The 20,281-nt window shown below is 48.0% G+C and overlaps 1 pseudogene; it reads right to left on the bottom strand.

Moving 5' to 3' along the window:
• Window positions 1-11,372, bottom strand: part of LOC117994766 (uncharacterized) — a 42,021-nt pseudogene extending 30,649 nt beyond the window's left edge.
• Window positions 11,373-20,281: the final 8,909 nt, after the last annotated feature.

The following is a 20,281-nucleotide window of genomic DNA, read 5'->3' as shown; positions in this document are numbered from 1 at the left end:
ACAAAATATGACTACGTCTTATTATATCCACGAAGCTTCGGAGTGTGTTTGACGCTTCGGCTTCGAGCACGCCCGCACACTCGCGCTGTCTTTGTGTAGGTATTGAACATAGCTTCGGTTGCCTCTTGCGGCCGGAAACTCACCGCGGCCAGCGTGGCCTGCTGGGGGTCGTACAGCAGCGCCAGGTCTACGACGTGCCAGTCCAGCGACGACGGCCGCGACGGGTTCTTCGCGTCGCCCAGACGCGACGACAGGCGCAGCTTGGCGAGCGCCGCCTCGTACATGCGCGTCCTGAGAGATGTTGCAGCAGTTAGCGGCCGGGAACTCACCGCGGCCAGCGTGGCCTGCTGGGGGTCGTACAGCAGCGCCAGGTCTACGACGTGCCAGTCCAGCGACGACGGCCGCGACGGGTTCTTCGCGTCGCCCAGACGCGACGACAGGCGCAGCTTGGCGAGCGCCGCCTCGTACATGCGCGTCCTGAGAGATGTTGCAGCAGTTAGCGGCCGGGAACTCACCGCGGCCAGCGTGGCCTGCTGGGGGTCGTACAGCAGCGCCAGGTCTACGACGTGCCAGTCCAGCGACGACGGCCGCGACGGGTTCTTCGCGTCGCCCAGACGCGACGACAGGCGCAGCTTGGCGAGCGCCGCCTCGTACATGCGCGTCCTGAGAGATGTTGCAGCAGTTAGCGGCCGGGAACTCACCGCGGCCAGCGTGGCCTGCTGGGGGTCGTACAGCAGCGCCAGGTCTACGACGTGCCAGTCCAGCGACGACGGCCGCGACGGGTTCTTCGCGTCGCCCAGACGCGACGACAGGCGCAGCTTGGCGAGCGCCGCCTCGTACATGCGCGTCCTGAGAGATGTTGCAGCAGTTAGCGGCCGGGAACTCACCGCGGCCAGCGTGGCCTGCTGGGGGTCGTACAGCAGCGCCAGGTCTACGACGTGCCAGTCCAGCGACGACGGCCGCGACGGGTTCTTCGCGTCGCCCAGACGCGACGACAGGCGCAGCTTGGCGAGCGCCGCCTCGTACATGCGCGTCCTGAGAGATGTTGCAGCAGTTAGCGGCCGGGAACTCACCGCGGCCAGCGTGGCCTGCTGGGGGTCGTACAGCAGCGCCAGGTCTACGACGTGCCAGTCCAGCGACGACGGCCGCGACGGGTTCTTCGCGTCGCCCAGACGCGACGACAGGCGCAGCTTGGCGAGCGCCGCCTCGTACATGCGCGTCCTGAGAGATGTTGCAGCAGTTAGCGGCCGGGAACTCACCGCGGCCAGCGTGGCCTGCTGGGGGTCGTACAGCAGCGCCAGGTCTACGACGTGCCAGTCCAGCGACGACGGCCGCGACGGGTTCTTCGCGTCGCCCAGACGCGACGACAGGCGCAGCTTGGCGAGCGCCGCCTCGTACATGCGCGTCCTGAGAGATGTTGCAGCAGTTAGCGGCCGGGAACTCACCGCGGCCAGCGTGGCCTGCTGGGGGTCGTACAGCAGCGCCAGGTCTACGACGTGCCAGTCCAGCGACGACGGCCGCGACGGGTTCTTCGCGTCGCCCAGACGCGACGACAGGCGCAGCTTGGCGAGCGCCGCCTCGTACATGCGCGTCCTGAGAGATGTTGCAGCAGTTAGCGGCCGGGAACTCACCGCGGCCAGCGTGGCCTGCTGGGGGTCGTACAGCAGCGCCAGGTCTACGACGTGCCAGTCCAGCGACGACGGCCGCGACGGGTTCTTCGCGTCGCCCAGACGCGACGACAGGCGCAGCTTGGCGAGCGCCGCCTCGTACATGCGCGTCCTGAGAGATGTTGCAGCAGTTAGCGGCCGGGAACTCACCGCGGCCAGCGTGGCCTGCTGGGGGTCGTACAGCAGCGCCAGGTCTACGACGTGCCAGTCCAGCGACGACGGCCGCGACGGGTTCTTCGCGTCGCCCAGACGCGACGACAGGCGCAGCTTGGCGAGCGCCGCCTCGTACATGCGCGTCCTGAGAGATGTTGCAGCAGTTAGCGGCCGGGTTTCCACTCCTACTACCTCGATCGCGAGTTGTGATCATGGGACGCTCTACGTCCACATGGAACCCCCGATGGCGCCAGTGGTCACTTGAATCGCACCACAGCCGATAGGTGGCACTAGTGGCCACTTGAATCGCACCACAGCCGATAGGTGGCACTAGTGACCACTTGAATCGCGCTACACATAATAATATTGCAGCGCGGGTGAACCATTCGGTGGTACGGGTCTTAAGGCACAACCTCCTTACCCAGTTGAGGCGTGGAGTGCTATTACGGGATGAACTATATATAAATGGCCTTAGGAAGCCCATTTATTTCTCTTCATTTATTTGTCTATGTCAATGTCATCACTTATCTATGTCTATGATTTCATCATTTGAATCTGCCGCGCATTGACACGACAGAGCTGTCAAGTGTCAACTGTCAGGTTGTTATTTATTAAAACGTTAGCTGTGCGAGTAAATTTCGAATTATAATATAAAATTAGAATTTAAAGTTTAAACAATACCTAGGGGAATTAACAGTGAAATAATAGCTTCAATTGTTGTTTCTCTTTACAGGTAAGATAATCTTTAACACCTTATGTGTTTGGTTCTTGTAAAATGTCAGGTCGTTAATAAAACATAATTCTCTTTACAGAGCAACACAAGTTCTTTTATTTCACAAGAGTGTTTATAAACACATTATATATATTTTTAGGACTTTAGGAAGTTGTCTTGACCATAGTTTGTATTAGTGTATTTGCAGTAGCCGGAAGGAAATATTGTACATCCACCTTTAGAAATACATTTCGGCTTCGTAGAGCGCCGTTTTTGTCACTCACACCTATGTGACGTTTTGTCGATCTCAACGACAGAGACAACGCTCTACGAAACCGCAATCCGGGGCGATGTACAATATTTGTTGCCGGGTCCTGCAGCCGCTACGTGTCTGTGGCTCACCATATCCCGTGCACGGCGTCCCGCGGCAGCTCCGCCTGGTGCGCGAACGCCTCGACGGTGCTGCTGTGCGCGACGAGGGCGGACGGCTCGTCCGAGGCCTGCAGGGCCGCGCGCACGCCGCAGTACAGGTCCCACGTGAAGCGCGCCATCCGCACCGTGTGCGCCGAGCGCGGCCCTTCGTGCGTGCCCTCCATCTGCACGTCACATGCGGAACACATAAACATGTAACAACGCAAACAATAAACAAAAAGTTACAGATGGCGCCAATTATACTTTAGATGGCGTTCACGCGAAGCCCTTCTTGTCTCCGTCAGAAAATTCCGCTTCCACGTTGTATTCATTATTAACCGTGAATAGCGTGTAAAAAAAAAAAAAATTTTTGTCAAATGTTACCTGTGAGTGTGTGCGCGTGTGTGTTACCTGTGAGTGTGTGTGTTACCTGTGATTATGTGTATGAGTGTCATATACACACAGTGTGTGTGTGTGTGATGTGCAGCGCGTCGGCGCCGGTGCCGTAGCGCGCCTGCGCCACGCGGCTTGTGTGTGACAGTGTAACAATGTCAACTCACCTTGAGCGCGCTGATCATGAGGTCTAAGGGTGTGTCGAGCTTGCGCAGCCACGCGGGCGCGATGTGCAGCGCGTCGGCGCCGGTGCCGTAGCGCGCCTGCGCCACGCGGCTTGTGTGTGACAGTGTAACAATGTCAACTCACCTTGAGCGCGCTGATCATGAGGTCGAAGGGTGTGTCGAGCTTGCGCAGCCACGCGGGCGCGATGTGCAGCGCGTCGGCGCCGGTGCCGTAGCGCGCCTGCGCCACGCGGCTTGTGTGTGACAGTGTAACAATGTCAACTCACCTTGAGCGCGCTGATCATGAGGTCTAAGGGTGTGTCGAGCTTGCGCAGCCACGCGGGCGCGATGTGCAGCGCGTCGGCGCCGGTGCCGTAGCGCGCCTGCGCCACGCGGCTTGTGTGTGACAGTGTAACAATGTCAACTCACCTTGAGCGCGCTGATCATGAGGTCTAAGGGTGTGTCGAGCTTGCGCAGCCACGCGGGCGCGATGTGCAGCGCGTCGGCGCCGGTGCCGTAGCGCGCCTGCGCCACGCGGCTTGTGTGTGACAGTGTAACAATGTCAACTCACCTTGAGCGCGCTGATCATGAGGTCTAAGGGTGTGTCGAGCTTGCGCAGCCACGCGGGCGCGATGTGCAGCGCGTCGGCGCCGGTGCCGTAGCGCGCCTGCGCCACGCGGCTTGTGTGTGACAGTGTAACAATGTCAACTCACCTTGAGCGCGCTGATCATGAGGTCTAAGGGTGTGTCGAGCTTGCGCAGCCACGCGGGCGCGATGTGCAGCGCGTCGGCGCCGGTGCCGTAGCGCGCCTGCGCCACGCGGCTTGTGTGTGACAGTGTAACAATGTCAACTCACCTTGAGCGCGCTGATCATGAGGTCTAAGGGTGTGTCGAGCTTGCGCAGCCACGCGGGCGCGATGTGCAGCGCGTCGGCGCCGGTGCCGTAGCGCGCCTGCGCCACGCGGCTTGTGTGTGACAGTGTAACAATGTCAACTCACCTTGAGCGCGCTGATCATGAGGTCTAAGGGTGTGTCGAGCTTGCGCAGCCACGCGGGCGCGATGTGCAGCGCGTCGGCGCCGGTGCCGTAGCGCGCCTGCGCCACGCGGCTTGTGTGTGACAGTGTAACAATGTCAACTCACCTTGAGCGCGCTGATCATGAGGTCTAAGGGTGTGTCGAGCTTGCGCAGCCACGCGGGCGCGATGTGCAGCGCGTCGGCGCCGGTGCCGTAGCGCGCCTGCGCCACGCGGCTTGTGTGTGACAGTGTAACAATGTCAACTCACCTTGAGCGCGCTGATCATGAGGTCTAAGGGTGTGTCGAGCTTGCGCAGCCACGCGGGCGCGATGTGCAGCGCGTCGGCGCCGGTGCCGTAGCGCGCCTGCGCCACGCGGCTTGTGTGTGACAGTGTAACAATGTCAACTCACCTTGAGCGCGCTGATCATGAGGTCTAAGGGTGTGTCGAGCTTGCGCAGCCACGCGGGCGCGATGTGCAGCGCGTCGGCGCCGGTGCCGTAGCGCGCCTGCGCCACGCGGCTTGTGTGTGACAGTGTAACAATGTCAACTCACCTTGAGCGCGCTGATCATGAGGTCTAAGGGTGTGTCGAGCTTGCGCAGCCACGCGGGCGCGATGTGCAGCGCGTCGGCGCCGGTGCCGTAGCGCGCCTGCGCCACGCGGCTTGTGTGTGACAGTGTAACAATGTCAACTCACCTTGAGCGCGCTGATCATGAGGTCTAAGGGTGTGTCGAGCTTGCGCAGCCACGCGGGCGCGATGTGCAGCGCGTCGGCGCCGGTGCCGTAGCGCGCCTGCGCCACGCGGCTTGTGTGTGACAGTGTAACAATGTCAACTCACCTTGAGCGCGCTGATCATGAGGTCTAAGGGTGTGTCGAGCTTGCGCAGCCACGCGGGCGCGATGTGCAGCGCGTCGGCGCCGGTGCCGTAGCGCGCCTGCGCCACGCGGCTTGTGTGTGACAGTGTAACAATGTCAACTCACCTTGAGCGCGCTGATCATGAGGTCTAAGGGTGTGTCGAGCTTGCGCAGCCACGCGGGCGCGATGTGCAGCGCGTCGGCGCCGGTGCCGTAGCGCGCCTGCGCCACGCGGCTTGTGTGTGACAGTGTAACAATGTCAACTCACCTTGAGCGCGCTGATCATGAGGTCTAAGGGTGTGTCGAGCTTGCGCAGCCACGCGGGCGCGATGTGCAGCGCGTCGGCGCCGGTGCCGTAGCGCGCCTGCGCCACGCGGCTTGTGTGTGACAGTGTAACAATGTCAACTCACCTTGAGCGCGCTGATCATGAGGTCTAAGGGTGTGTCGAGCTTGCGCAGCCACGCGGGCGCGATGTGCAGCGCGTCGGCGCCGGTGCCGTAGCGCGCCTGCGCCACGCGGCTTGTGTGTGACAGTGTAACAATGTCAACTCACCTTGAGCGCGCTGATCATGAGGTCTAAGGGTGTGTCGAGCTTGCGCAGCCACGCGGGCGCGATGTGCAGCGCGTCGGCGCCGGTGCCGTAGCGCGCCTGCGCCACGCGGCTTGTGTGTGACAGTGTAACAATGTCAACTCACCTTGAGCGCGCTGATCATGAGGTCTAAGGGTGTGTCGAGCTTGCGCAGCCACGCGGGCGCGATGTGCAGCGCGTCGGCGCCGGTGCCGTAGCGCGCCTGCGCCACGCGGCTTGTGTGTGACAGTGTAACAATGTCAACTCACCTTGAGCGCGCTGATCATGAGGTCTAAGGGTGTGTCGAGCTTGCGCAGCCACGCGGGCGCGATGTGCAGCGCGTCGGCGCCGGTGCCGTAGCGCGCCTGCGCCACGCGGCTTGTGTGTGACAGTGTAACAATGTCAACTCACCTTGAGCGCGCTGATCATGAGGTCTAAGGGTGTGTCGAGCTTGCGCAGCCACGCGGGCGCGATGTGCAGCGCGTCGGCGCCGGTGCCGTAGCGCGCCTGCGCCACGCGGCTTGTGTGTGACAGTGTAACAATGTCAACTCACCTTGAGCGCGCTGATCATGAGGTCTAAGGGTGTGTCGAGCTTGCGCAGCCACGCGGGCGCGATGTGCAGCGCGTCGGCGCCGGTGCCGTAGCGCGCCTGCGCCACGCGGCTTGTGTGTGACAGTGTAACAATGTCAACTCACCTTGAGCGCGCTGATCATGAGGTCTAAGGGTGTGTCGAGCTTGCGCAGCCACGCGGGCGCGATGTGCAGCGCGTCGGCGCCGGTGCCGTAGCGCGCCTGCGCCACGCGGCTTGTGTGTGACAGTGTAACAATGTCAACTCACCTTGAGCGCGCTGATCATGAGGTCTAAGGGTGTGTCGAGCTTGCGCAGCCACGCGGGCGCGATGTGCAGCGCGTCGGCGCCGGTGCCGTAGCGCGCCTGCGCCACGCGGCTTGTGTGTGACAGTGTAACAATGTCAACTCACCTTGAGCGCGCTGATCATGAGGTCTAAGGGTGTGTCGAGCTTGCGCAGCCACGCGGGCGCGATGTGCAGCGCGTCGGCGCCGGTGCCGTAGCGCGCCTGCGCCACGCGGCTTGTGTGTGACAGTGTAACAATGTCAACTCACCTTGAGCGCGCTGATCATGAGGTCTAAGGGTGTGTCGAGCTTGCGCAGCCACGCGGGCGCGATGTGCAGCGCGTCGGCGCCGGTGCCGTAGCGCGCCTGCGCCACGCGGCTTGTGTGTGACAGTGTAACAATGTCAACTCACCTTGAGCGCGCTGATCATGAGGTCTAAGGGTGTGTCGAGCTTGCGCAGCCACGCGGGCGCGATGTGCAGCGCGTCGGCGCCGGTGCCGTAGCGCGCCTGCGCCACGCGGCTTGTGTGTGACAGTGTAACAATGTCAACTCACCTTGAGCGCGCTGATCATGAGGTCTAAGGGTGTGTCGAGCTTGCGCAGCCACGCGGGCGCGATGTGCAGCGCGATCGGCGCCGGTGCCGTAGCGCGCCTGCGCCACGCGGCTTGTGTGTGACAGTGTAACAATGTCAACTCACCTTGAGCGCGCTGATCATGAGGTCTAAGGGTGTGTCGAGCTTGCGCAGCCACGCGGGCGCGATGTGCAGCGCGTCGGCGCCGGTGCCGTAGCGCGCCTTCGCCACGCGGATCAGCCACCGCATCTGAGTGTTTAAGTGCTTGTTACATCTCTCTCTGCATCCTATTCCTCATTGCTGAGGGCCGTTCATCATAATATATAATAGTAGGAGTTTTCTTGGGTTAATAATGGGGTGAGTTTTATACTCGAAATTTAACTAAACAAAGCATAACAAAGCGTTTTAATTTTTGACATTAGCTACTGTCAAATCATAAAAGAATGATGCCCTTATTTAAAGTAATAATGATATGATATGGTTCAGTCGATCTCTGCTCGTGGTCATGGAGTACAGTTCAGTTCAGATTCCCTGAGATTGCTTCATAGCTAGAACGGATTTTATATAAGTACAGAGTGGTTTGGTGGTCAGCGTACCTTGTTGATGCAGAGCTGCCGGAACCGCGCCAGCAGCCGCGCCATCTCCCTGAGCTCCAGCACGTTGAACACCTCCCCCAGCGCCAGCATCGCCTGCCTGCGCGCCTGCACGGTCCTCTGCAGCAAATGCAGTTCCAGCAAACAAATCACATTTCCCCATAGCCCACCGCACACTCCCCACATCGGCGGTGTTTGGGAGAGTGTGGTAAAGTCCGCTATTCAATGGCGCTGATTTACTAGTCTTTCTGATCTGCATCTTTTTCTTTTTAATATCGTTAAAACGGGACAGGACATGAATTTTACATTTAAAGACTCTAAAGGAGTATGCCCATGGACACAAGAAGCATTGTAATTTGTACCTAAATTTTTTTATTTATTGTTTTTATTGTTAGCTTAATGAATTAGACAATATTTGACTCATCCGGTGACACGCGATCTGTGGCAGGGGAGCCATCTTGAATCGATTTGTATAAATACCGGTGTTTGAAGGTTTTTAAGCCAGTCTCGTTCTGACTCGAGACATCGGCGACTATAAAATACTTTTTGTGTTTAGGTCGCTATTTTGATTATGTGGTTACAATAGCAATTGTGCCCTAATCAAGTTAATATTGCAGTTAGGTTATTATAAAGATTAAAACTCTCGATAAGCCTCTAGGCGTTGTGATCTATATCCACATGTAAGCTTTATATGAGGGAACTTTTTAATAACTTATAAAATTAGTTAAATTTAACCTGCTTTTCTGTCTTATGCTTAAATTATTTATTTGAAGTTGCGGGCATCAGCTAGTCTATTATATATTATACATCCACGTGGACTAGGACTACACATTTCAAACCCCTATTTTACACCTGTAAGGGTTGAATTTTCAAAAATCCTTACTAAGTGTTTATTTATTTTTAATAGTTATCTGCATGCTAAATTTATCCAAATTTCAGCCTGATCCATTCAATAGTTTGTGCTGTGCGTTGATAGATCAGTCAGTCAGTCAGTCAGCTTTTCTTTTTATTTAGAAGGTTATAATGTACAGACCTGCACGGTGTGCGAGACGCGCGGCTTCATGAGCTCGTCGTGCTTGCAGAACTCCTCCGCGAAGCGCTCCAGGTGTTCCTCGTGCAGCCCCTTCTGCCGCAGGTCCATGGCGGCCATGTCCGGGGGAACTGCTGCAACACAACCACTCGTGTCATCATCGGTCCGGCGCTGGCGCACTACTGAGCACAGGTCTCCTCACACAACGAGAGGGTCTACAATCCCGGGCACTCACCTCTAACTTCTCATAGTTACGTGCATTAAGCAATTAAATATCACTTGCTTTAACGGTGGAGGAGTATTGTAAGGAAACCTGCGTGTCTGAGAACAGAATAGAATAGAATATATTTTTATTCAGCAACATTTTTTAAGTGCTTTTGAATGTAGTCAACTAGTTAAGTCTATTGTAAACACCTTGTCTTCACATATTCACACAAATAAATGATTTCATTTCATTGAATATACCACTGGTTGGGAATGGCGCTCCTACCGAGAAGTGTTCAGTTTACAATATCTGTGCCATACTACATACTACCAGACTAAATATACACAGTTTCAAACATATAACAGTACTCCCATAAATATTAAAGTCATGTGTAATAATTTATTACACATGACTAAATGGATAAATTTTTCAGCCTCACTAATGGGTGTTCCTCAAGGCTCTATTCTAGGTCCTTTCATGTTCTTGGTACATAAACGATTTACCATATTTTGTCCAAAATACTTGCGATATTGCACTATTTGCTGATGATACGTCTTTGATTTTTAATAGAAATAAAGAATTTTGACGATGTAAGTAGTGCCATATCTCAGGTAACTCACTGGTTTACCGTAAATAATTTACTTTTAAATGCAAAAAAAACTAAGTGTGTTGAATTCGCACTGCCCAATACCAAGAACACAAGTAACATTAATTTAATGATAAATAACGATACATTGAAAATAGAAGAGACTACAACATTTTTGGGGATAACCTTAGATGCGAAGCTTCAATGGGGCACCCATATATTAACTCTTGCTGGCAAATTGAGCTCTGCCGCTTACGCTGTTAGAAAGATTCGGCAGTTAACTGACTATGGAATCTTAATATGGAGTAAAGCGGCAGATATTGGGAGAATTTTTGTATTACAAAAAAGGGCAATACGCGCAATTTATAACTTAAGACCACACGATTCCCTTCGAGAGAAATTTAAGTAAATAGATATCCTTACTGTAGCCTCTCAATATATTTATAATAACATAATTTTTGTGAGATAAAATATTCTTAGTTACAAGAAAATTGGTGATCTACACAATAGGCTGACTAGAAACAGAGACAAGCTTGCAGCTTCCTACCTTCCGCCTCAGGAAAGTCTAAAAGTCATTTGTGGGTATGGGTATTACCTTTTATAATTTTGAACTTACCTTTGAACAAGTTTAAAAAATCTATTCAAAATATGCTCCTGAAAAAAGCATATTACACAATTGAAGATTATCTAAATGATAAAAGAGCGTGGATTTGACCTGCAGCTCGTTCCAGCAACGCACAACACTGCAAATATTATTTTATACATGGCATAATCTTGTACCTATATCAAATATTTGAAAAGAGCAACCGCCGAGTTTCTTGCTAGTTCTTCTCGGTAGGAAAGGCATTCCGAACCAGTGCAAGAAGCATTTGATGATTCAAAAAATAATAATAAAAACAAGCTAAAAAGTTATAATAGTCATGGTTGGAGGTGCTGGTGCTAAGTAGAAAACAACAATATGTCTTACTGCAAGCTCTACAGATTAGTCTGCAGATATATTCTGTGCCCTGCAGCTTAGCTTGTGCCTGCAGTTTAGTGTGTAGTCTATGTCGAGACTGATGCACACACGTAACATCCACGTGCGGAAACACTTCGTACACCCTGAGGAAGCTACTCTAACTCCAGTCAGCAAGTGCTGCTGTACACAGGTACAGCAGCAGCAGCACGCAACTCTAAAGTTGCTGGCAATCAGCTTGGTGACACAGGGAATAAAAGGACCTGCCTAGCGCCAACGAGGAACAGTCACGAAGGCGATCGGCGGGAAATTGTTAGGAACAACTTATTGTATCGCATCCTATATGCTCTCGGTTTGTTTCTATCAGTTAACTCGACTGTTCGGCACAAACTAGCAACAGACACTTTCATTTCGCCGCATTGCACATAAATTCGCAAGATTGGCGAATAACAAAAATTTACGCGTCCAAACTAAATGTTTAAAGAAACTTATATTACTTGAGGTACCTTTTCAAATATTAGGGATTAATTGTCTGGTAGGCATTGCTCTGTCACTTTAACTAATTATAGTATAAACCACAAATAAACACAATTTTGTGAAAAACGCCATTAAAATTCAAGAAACAACAACAAACCACAACAAACCCACACTTCAAGATGTCTGTCCACAGAATACATTGTTAATTAACGTAGTGATTATATTCTCTTTGACATTGTTGTAATGTTGTTGTTTCTTGCTTAGTGGCCACCAATAGTAGATAATCTATGGTGGCCACCATCACATAGGTACATTTACTCCAGACCACAGAGTACTTTGTAATATATGAAACTCCAGACTCCTTCACTTCGTCCCGCTCTTTCGAGCCAAGCGCACGCATAAATCCGTTTATCGTTCTACCGGTGAGAAGTTGAGAACTACCCTCAAAATAATAGTTACTAGTGATGGATAAAACCGTTGTCGATATACTTATCGATAATGGATAAATATATCACAAGGTCATCGACCAGCAGCGAATCTGAGTCAAGAAAAAGACCGGCTGATGACCTGAAGTTCAGCGTACCAAGACGACAGAAGATTGCTACCAGGCCTAATATGCCTAGCAAACATAAATTGGACACTGAAAATCGATTCAGTAACCTACCGCCAGAAGAAAATCTTGATCCAGAAGCTACTGCCTTCAAGGAAGCATCCACCTCAAGGAAGACAGGTCGCATACCACCAATTATCGTTGCAATCAAGCCAGGATGGACGCATGCCACAATTAAAGATATGATTAGCAAGTTTGATAAATGTTTTGCACTACAGTACAGGGGCAGCAACAAGGTAGCTGTACTCTGCAACAATACTCGAAGTCATCAGCTGATCAAGCAAGGGCTTATCAACGAAGATGCTTTTTTCCACACATATACTCGCAAGGATGAAAAGAATTATAAGGTTGTGATACTGGGTCTACCTTCATATGCAGAAGACGAACTACCACAAGAACTTAATGCCATGGGTTTCAAAGAGGTAACCATTACCAAATTGAAGACTTCCACGAATAAACCTGTCACATGTCCCCCATACCTAGTTCAATTGCCAGCTGGTAGTGACATCCAAAAATTTAGGCAGATAAAATATCTATGTAGCTGCGTCGTTGACATCCAAAGATACCGAAAAACCACTACCTTGGGATCGCAATGTTTTCGTTGCCAATCATTTGGTCATGGGTCGCGAAATTGTAACATGCCTGCAAGGTGTGTGAAATGTACCGAAAATCACAGCACTAGAGACTGTCCTAAGACGAATTCCGAAGAAAAGGCTACATGCTGCAATTGCGGACTAGATCACCCTGCTAACTACAGTAAGTGTATGGAACGTCAAAAATATTTACGTAAATTGAAAGAACGAAATGCCCAACAAAAAGTAAAACCAAATGAGAAACCATTCGTGTTCAATTTTCCACACTTGGGGCAAACCAAACCAACGTTTACGCCGGAAATTCATAACAGACTGCCAGAGAACAAGCCGTCATGGGCGCAAGCAACCAAATCTACACGAAACAAAGAACCCAGTGATACAGACTACGCGAACATTGGGACACTACATTCAACCGCGAACATAGAAGACAAGGACACTTTGGAGATCCTCGAAATATTAAGAGCAATCAAGGCGGTGAAGGCACAATTAACCACAAGTACATCGATATTCGATAAAGTGTATCTTGTTTTAACTCATTTAGGACGTTACGTTTAGTTGCTTTAATTTACATCTAATGTTATGGAACGCCGATGGCGTAAGAGGTAAGTGCGCGGAACTGATTGACTTTGTATTCGAACGTAGTTTTGATGTGATTGCCATTTGCGAGACCAGGCTTACTCCTCATATTGATTTCAATTTACCTAACTATAAATGTTATCGGCAGGATAAGCATCTTTCTGGACGTGGTCAGGGAGTGGCAATCCTAATAAAAACAGACATTGAGCATACCCTAATGCCTGTTCCCTCAACCATTCACCTTGAAGCTATCGCAATTCAAGTGAATTTAGGGGGCTCTAGGTATACCCTTGTTTCAATATACCAATCACCAAACCTTCCACTTATAAGCAATGATTTGGAATGTATGTTTAAAATGGATAGTAAGGTTATAATTATGGGGGATTTTAATGCCCGGCACATATCTTGGTACGGAAGTGTTAACAATAGCAGAGGCAACGTCTTGTTTAATTATTTAGAAGATAATGACTACAACATTCACGCGCCATTAACACCAACACTAATACATTACCAAGCCGATTTCACACCCACCTTACCGGATCTTATACTATCAAAAAATGTTGCAGATATAACCCAGCCCATAGCTTTAACAGCTTTGTCATCAAACCACATACCCGTTTGTTTTGATTTAGCAGTCTCTTTCCAACGTGTCGTTAACCGGCAGTACTTGTATAACAAAGCCGACTGGAATTTCTATCGCCAACATATAAATAATAATTTAAACCTCACATCACATTCCATGGTAAATACGTTAGAAATTGAAAAAACCGTCACCTGTCTCACTGATTTGCTTCTTCAAGCCAGAGACATTGCAATACCATCAGTAATTGCTTGTGAGTCCATTAAACCACTGCCACGTTTCATCAAAAGGCTAATTAAAAAGAAAAACAGACTTCGTAGACAGGTACAGGCCCTTACAGTTGCTGCAGATAAAAAAGCTTTACGAACTCAAATCAATCTTATGAAAAAGAATATAAAGACGCACGTTATGCAGCACAATGACAAACTGTGGGAGGATAGGTTAGTTAAAGCCAATAAATCTACTGATGATCTATGGAAACTAGTTCGATCATTAAGACCGAGATCTAAAATAACACCTCCCCTAAAACATAACGATACTATGGTGTCTGAGCCCCAGCAACAAACTGAAATTCTGGCTGACACTTTTTTACAAAACTTGCAACTAACCTCGACGTGGAACAGCTATATGGATCCCGTAGTAAATAACCAAATAGAGACACTGGAAACCAACGAATGCGAACGACTAACATATTTTGCGAAACCCAACGAAATCCGAAAATACCTCCAAAGTCTTAAACTTAGAAAAGCCCCTGGGGCAGACGGGGTAAATAATTATCTTTTACGCAATCTGCCTCAAAAAGCTGTAGTACTTTTGACTAAAATATTTAATAAATGTTTGCGCATGGCTTACTTCCCCAAAATATGGAAGAGTGCTAAAGTTATCCCTATACATAAACCTGGAAAAGACACTGCGTCAGCGCTTAGTTATAGGCCAATTAGCTTACTTCCTACTATGGGCAAATTGTTTGAAAAAATTATTCATAAACAATTATCTCGGACTGCTAAAAACATTATTATTAATGAACAATTTGGGTTTAAAGAACAACACTCTACTGTCCAGCAGCTTGCCAGAGTAGCTGAACACATAGCTCATAACTTAAACCTTGGTTGTTCAACCGGAATGCTTCTTTTAGACCTTGAAAAGGCATTTGACACAGTCTGGCACAAGGGACTTCTGTACAAGATGCGTATGCAAAGTTTTCCTCCTGGACTGACCAAATTAGTGTCGTCTTACCTCGACAGCCGCAGTTTTAGTGTTCATATTGGTGAATATCACTCCACTCCAAGGGTGGTAAGAGCTGGCGTTCCCCAGGGCTCCATACTTGGTCCCTTACTTTTTCTAATCTATGTGAATGATATTCCCATACAACCTTGGACACACCTGGCATGTTACGCTGATGACACTGCATCTTATACATCATCCAAAGATGTGGATATAATTATTAGCAGACTGCAATGGGCTATAGAAGGGTTAAGCGACTATTTCACTACATGGAAATTGAAACTTAACGACAGCAAAACAGAAGCGATACTCTTCACAAGAAGCCGTAAGGTTCCGAGGAGAAAAATTAAAATTGCCGGTCACGAAATTCCCTAGACTAAATCCGTGAAGTACTTAGGCGTCACTCTTGACAAAAAATTAAACTGGAGTGAACACCTAGCAAACCTAAGAGTAAAAGGCTTCAAGGCATTAAGTGCAATCCATCCACTAATTAAACGAAAATCAAACCTAAGTCCTAACATTAAACTTAAACTATATACATCTCTGATAAGACCCTGTATTACTTACGCGTGCCCAGTATGGAGCAGTACATGTAACTCGAACTATACAAAACTACAAGTAGTGCAAAATAAAGCATTAAAATCAGCTTATAATACGCCATTTCGCGCAAATCTTTCGTCATTACATAACCGTATAAAATTACATACATTAAAAACATTTATTTTAAAGCAATCTAGAAAGTTTTATCTTGTTACTAACATTAAACATAAAAATTCCCTTGTGAACGCAATTGGTAGGAGCCGGGCGAAAGACTTATCATACATCGATAAGTACAATCGATACAGACTGCCACATCACTATTTACTGAACGATTGAATGTGATCTTTGAGTGAACGTGTGACGGGTAATCGCGCGGCGAGTCAATAGTTCCGCGCCTTACCCTCAACTAGCGTTAAATTAAAAAAAATAAAAAAAAATATATAAGATTAGTGATTAGTTAAATTAACTACTTACCTAAATTTTGTACTTATGATAGAATATTAGAAATAGTGCTTTAAATGTAAAAAATATGTTTACAAGTGATAACCGATGTACTAAGGTTAGCATAACTAAATTTTTATCCTATTGTTGGTGTATTTATGGTGTAAATAGAACGTTAAAATATGAAGATGGTAAGTTTGAAAGGGGCGTCTTAGCCTGCCAAACTATGTTTAATTATATTTTATGTGTTTATCCTAGGTTAATAGGACATAAACTATGTATATATTTTTGTTAATTATTAATAAAGACATTTTTTAAACAAAAACAAAAACTTTGTAATATATGAAACTCCAGACTCCAAGTCTAACTATACGTTTTGTAGATGGTTCGTGATTCGTCAATCGTGTTTTAAAAGTAAGTTGGGTTTGTCTATGGCATCCATTACAGACAGCTTATATTTAGAGATGGGATAAAACCGGTAAAATACAGTAGAGACGGGTAACATTGGTATAATATCAAAGTTTTTTGGATAATATTAAAAAGCTTTGCGTCCAATCGCAAGCACGTTACTGAGCACGGGTCTCCCTTCTCCCCTCAGAATGAGTAGGGTTAGGCCACTGTACACCACGCTGCCCTGGTCGGTGTGGATCGGCAGACTTCACACACCGCCGAGAAAATTACGCAACACTCAGTTTCCTCACGAGTGTTTCGTTCGCTGTTATGGGCAGATTACACTTACCGAGTAGTGAAGCGAGACAGTAAAATGTCACTCGGCCGAGACAGTGCTGTGGCTGAGAAATTGCGGCGAAATTGCACTCGTTAAAGTGTAACCAACCGAGTACTCGGCTGAGGACACTGACTCGCCACTGTACTCGGTAGGTGTAATTTGCCCATTAAAGCAAGTGACTTGTTGAACACCCAGTACTAATTAACTCCAAAAACTAAGAAGGTATGAGAAGTAGTATAACTACTTGTGGTTAAAACGTCAGTTTTCTATTCGGGAGGTCGGGGGTTCAATCCCGGGCACGTACCTCAATCTTTCGGAGTAATGTATGTGCATTGTGCAATGTGCATTAATGCAATTAAAATAATCACTTGCTTTAACGGTGAAGGAAAATATTCTGCGAAATTTGCATGCCGGAGAGTTCTCTATTCTCCATAATGTTTTCAAATAAGTATGTGTGGAGTTTGCTGCGCCAGCGTGGTGGACTACGTCCTAAGCCCGTCTCATTCTGAGAGGAGATTCGTGCTCAGCAATGGATTGATCATGATGATGAGTAGTAACTCTGGAAAGTTGGAGTTATTTCTACCTACCTATAGTACGCGACAGGTCGAGATGGTGATCGAGGTGGGGGCGCCCCGCACACCCGCCCGCACACCCGCCCGCACACCCGTCCAGCCCCCGCGCTATCCCGTGTGCGGCGTGTCCGATGTCCCCTCACCTCATACGCCCATTGCCATCTCGACCTGTCGCGTACTATAATTATAATCTAATTTAGGTATTGTGGGCGCAGAATCTGAAAAGGGCTATCTGTCGTCAGAGATGTCATCAATCACACACGTGGCGTGCTCCGTCATCCGTCACAGCGCAGGTGTCTCTCTGAGCTGTCAGCATATCTTAGCACCACACTGACGCGTCCTGAAACATATATTACACTAGATAATGCCCGCGACCTCGTCCGCGTTGAGTAACTACTTACATACAATTCAAATCCCAATCCAAAGCCCGTGACTTTTATAAACGATTTTTCAAAACCTAAATCCGCGAGTACGAAGTCGCGGGCATCAGCTAGTTCACTACAATATCATACCTACCGGTACCTACCTGCTACCTGCTACCTGCTACCTGCTACCTGCTACCTGCTACCGGGCTAGCGGTACACAAATAACCGGAGACCACAAGAAGCTTTGCCGATGTTCGCTTGGCTCGTACAACGTGCGGCGCCTCTCTACACTTGCTGTATTCTTGATCTCTGAAGTGTACGTACCTACATACATCTACTGTGTACAATCACTTACTTACCTCGTGAACTTAGTTTATGAAAGAAAATGTAAGTACCAATATTAGCTCCATAGATAATACATAATAATATACTGGTATACTATAGATGCGCCACTGACAAATCTGCCTTTTTTAACTACACGACCTCTTCACTAGATGGCGCTAGCATATCATATACCTACGCACCCAGTATCTAGCTCCTATAGTTCCTTTGCTTACTTTTGAGTGTTTATTTAAGTATTTGTATAAATAATCTAAAACAGAAAACCACAACGTGAAAAGAATCTATCGTTTTGTGGTTTTTTGCTTATAATGAAAAAAAAATGAAAAAATATTTATTTACCATAGATCAATCAATTATAACATTGTGTTATGGTACCCACACTAGGTAGTCCTGTGTCGTGAGTACCTAATAGAATTAACAATAAACAATTAACCGGTAAATTGACGCTCGGTTTACTAGTCTACGTTCACTTAACTAAGGTAGGTATTTATCTAAGATTAAAAATAAGGTTACAGTACAAGCTATGTTAAGATTAATTATATACATTATTGTTTTAAGTATAGATTATTATCTAAATAGTAATGACAAAGTGCCCTTATGTTAAATGCAACAAAAGTTTTTCAGTTTCATCGTAGCCTAAGGAAGCGAGCCATGATGCAATTTTAGATTTGGCTTGCTTAATGGAACAATATATATTTAAATACAGAATTAAATAATTATAGATTTAAATACTCAATAGTAAGATTTAAGTGCACAGTGCAAGTGACATCTAGTACAGTTTTAAGGCTCTATGCAAATTAATTTAGCACGTCCTGAGCGCTAGATGGCACCGCTTTCCATACATTAGGTTTGCATTAATTGAATGTACGTCACCGTCACCCCCATGATTAACTCCTAGAATGTAGTCTCTACTCATATTATAAAGAACCGAGGAGCAGCAAGCTTTGATATTGGTATAATGAAACTGTATAGAGAACATTTATTCTATTATCTGTACATTCAATAAAATAGGTATACGGGTAGTAATAGTAATTTTTTTTATTAGAAGTATTAACAATCATCATCATCATCTTGATCAACCCATAACCGGCTCACTACAGAGCATGGGCCTCCTCTCAATTAATGAGAAGGGTTTGGCTATAGTCTACCACGCTGGCCAAGTGCGGATTGGCAGACTTAACACACTTTAGAGAACATTATGGAGAACTCTCGAACATGCAGGTTTCCTTCACCGTTAAAGCGAGTGATATTTAATTGATTAAAACGCAAACTCGTGCCCGGGGTCGAACCCCCGACCTCCGATGAGGAGGTGGACGTCTTAACCACTAGGCTATCACAGCTTATCTGTCTTTTAAGAATAATAAAATAAAATAAATATAATCATTTACTTAGACAATTTTAATTGGAGGAACCTTTGTTATCGATATTTCCGCGTTTTTAGGGTTCCGTACCTCAAAAGGAAAAGGAAACCTTATAAGATTACTTTGTTGTATGTCTGTCTGTCCGTCGTGTCTGTCAAGAAAACCTATAGGGTACTTCCCGTTGACCTAGAATCATGAAATTTGTTAGGTATGTAGGTCTTATAGCACAAGTAAAGGAAATTATCTGAAAACCGGGAGTTTTTGGTTAAATCACAAAAAAATAATTAAAATGTGTTCACGAAAAACATTTTAATTACAGCGCCATCTATATGTGATTTGATAAATTAAAATTAATTTTTCAAATGACATATAGATGGCGCTGTTGTCATTATCTTGCAGTGTTGAACATAAAAATGTTAAAATATCTTGTACGATAGTACGGAACCCTTCGTGTGCGAGTCCGACTCGCACTTGGCCGGTTTTTTGGCGATTAATGTACCGAAGTACGGGCGCGTGTCCACCGCGCTCGATGGTGTTGTTTGTCTTTGAGAGAGAAATAAAAGCATCATTCATTTGTAATTATTTATTGTATGTGTTTGTGTCAGTAAATCTGCGATATACTTCACCGAGGCTCGGCGGCTGTTTGCGGAGCCCTCAGGCCCCCGGGCCCTCAGCCCTCAGGGCTGCGCCTCCGAGTGACGCGGCCGGCCGTGGGCCGCCTCTCACACCGAATAGCTACAATAGATTTTTTAATCAAACTTTTTCTGAACACACGTTCCGTTGAAGCTCCTCGTCACAATGTTTAAGTTGGGGCAGCTTTACGTTACATTGTGGGCAGGGAATAGGGATATTATAAAGTCTCGTTCTGAGCAGTCTAAGTAAGTACGACAAGGCTCTTTTGGCGCGTGTCCCCTTTGTTCTTGTTTGAATATTCTAAGCCTTTGCTTGTTCTCCAACAGCGCCCCCTGTCGATGTCGTTCAAGTGCCAAGACAGCCTTGTCACACTGTTACGGACGCGGCAGATAATAATGCGCCATTTAGAATGACATTTCGGCTTTGTAGAGCGTCGTCTCTGTCACTCATGCCTATGTGACGTTTTGACAATGCTCTACAGCTCCGCTATCTCCTTCTAAAGGCCGATGTACATTAT

Source organism: Maniola hyperantus, chromosome 27 (genome assembly GCF_902806685.2).
Source record: "Maniola hyperantus chromosome 27, iAphHyp1.2, whole genome shotgun sequence".
Lineage (NCBI taxonomy): Eukaryota > Metazoa > Arthropoda > Insecta > Lepidoptera > Nymphalidae > Maniola > Maniola hyperantus.
The sequence above is the reverse complement of the archived record's forward strand: the minus strand, read 5'-3'. Positions and strand labels throughout refer to the sequence as shown.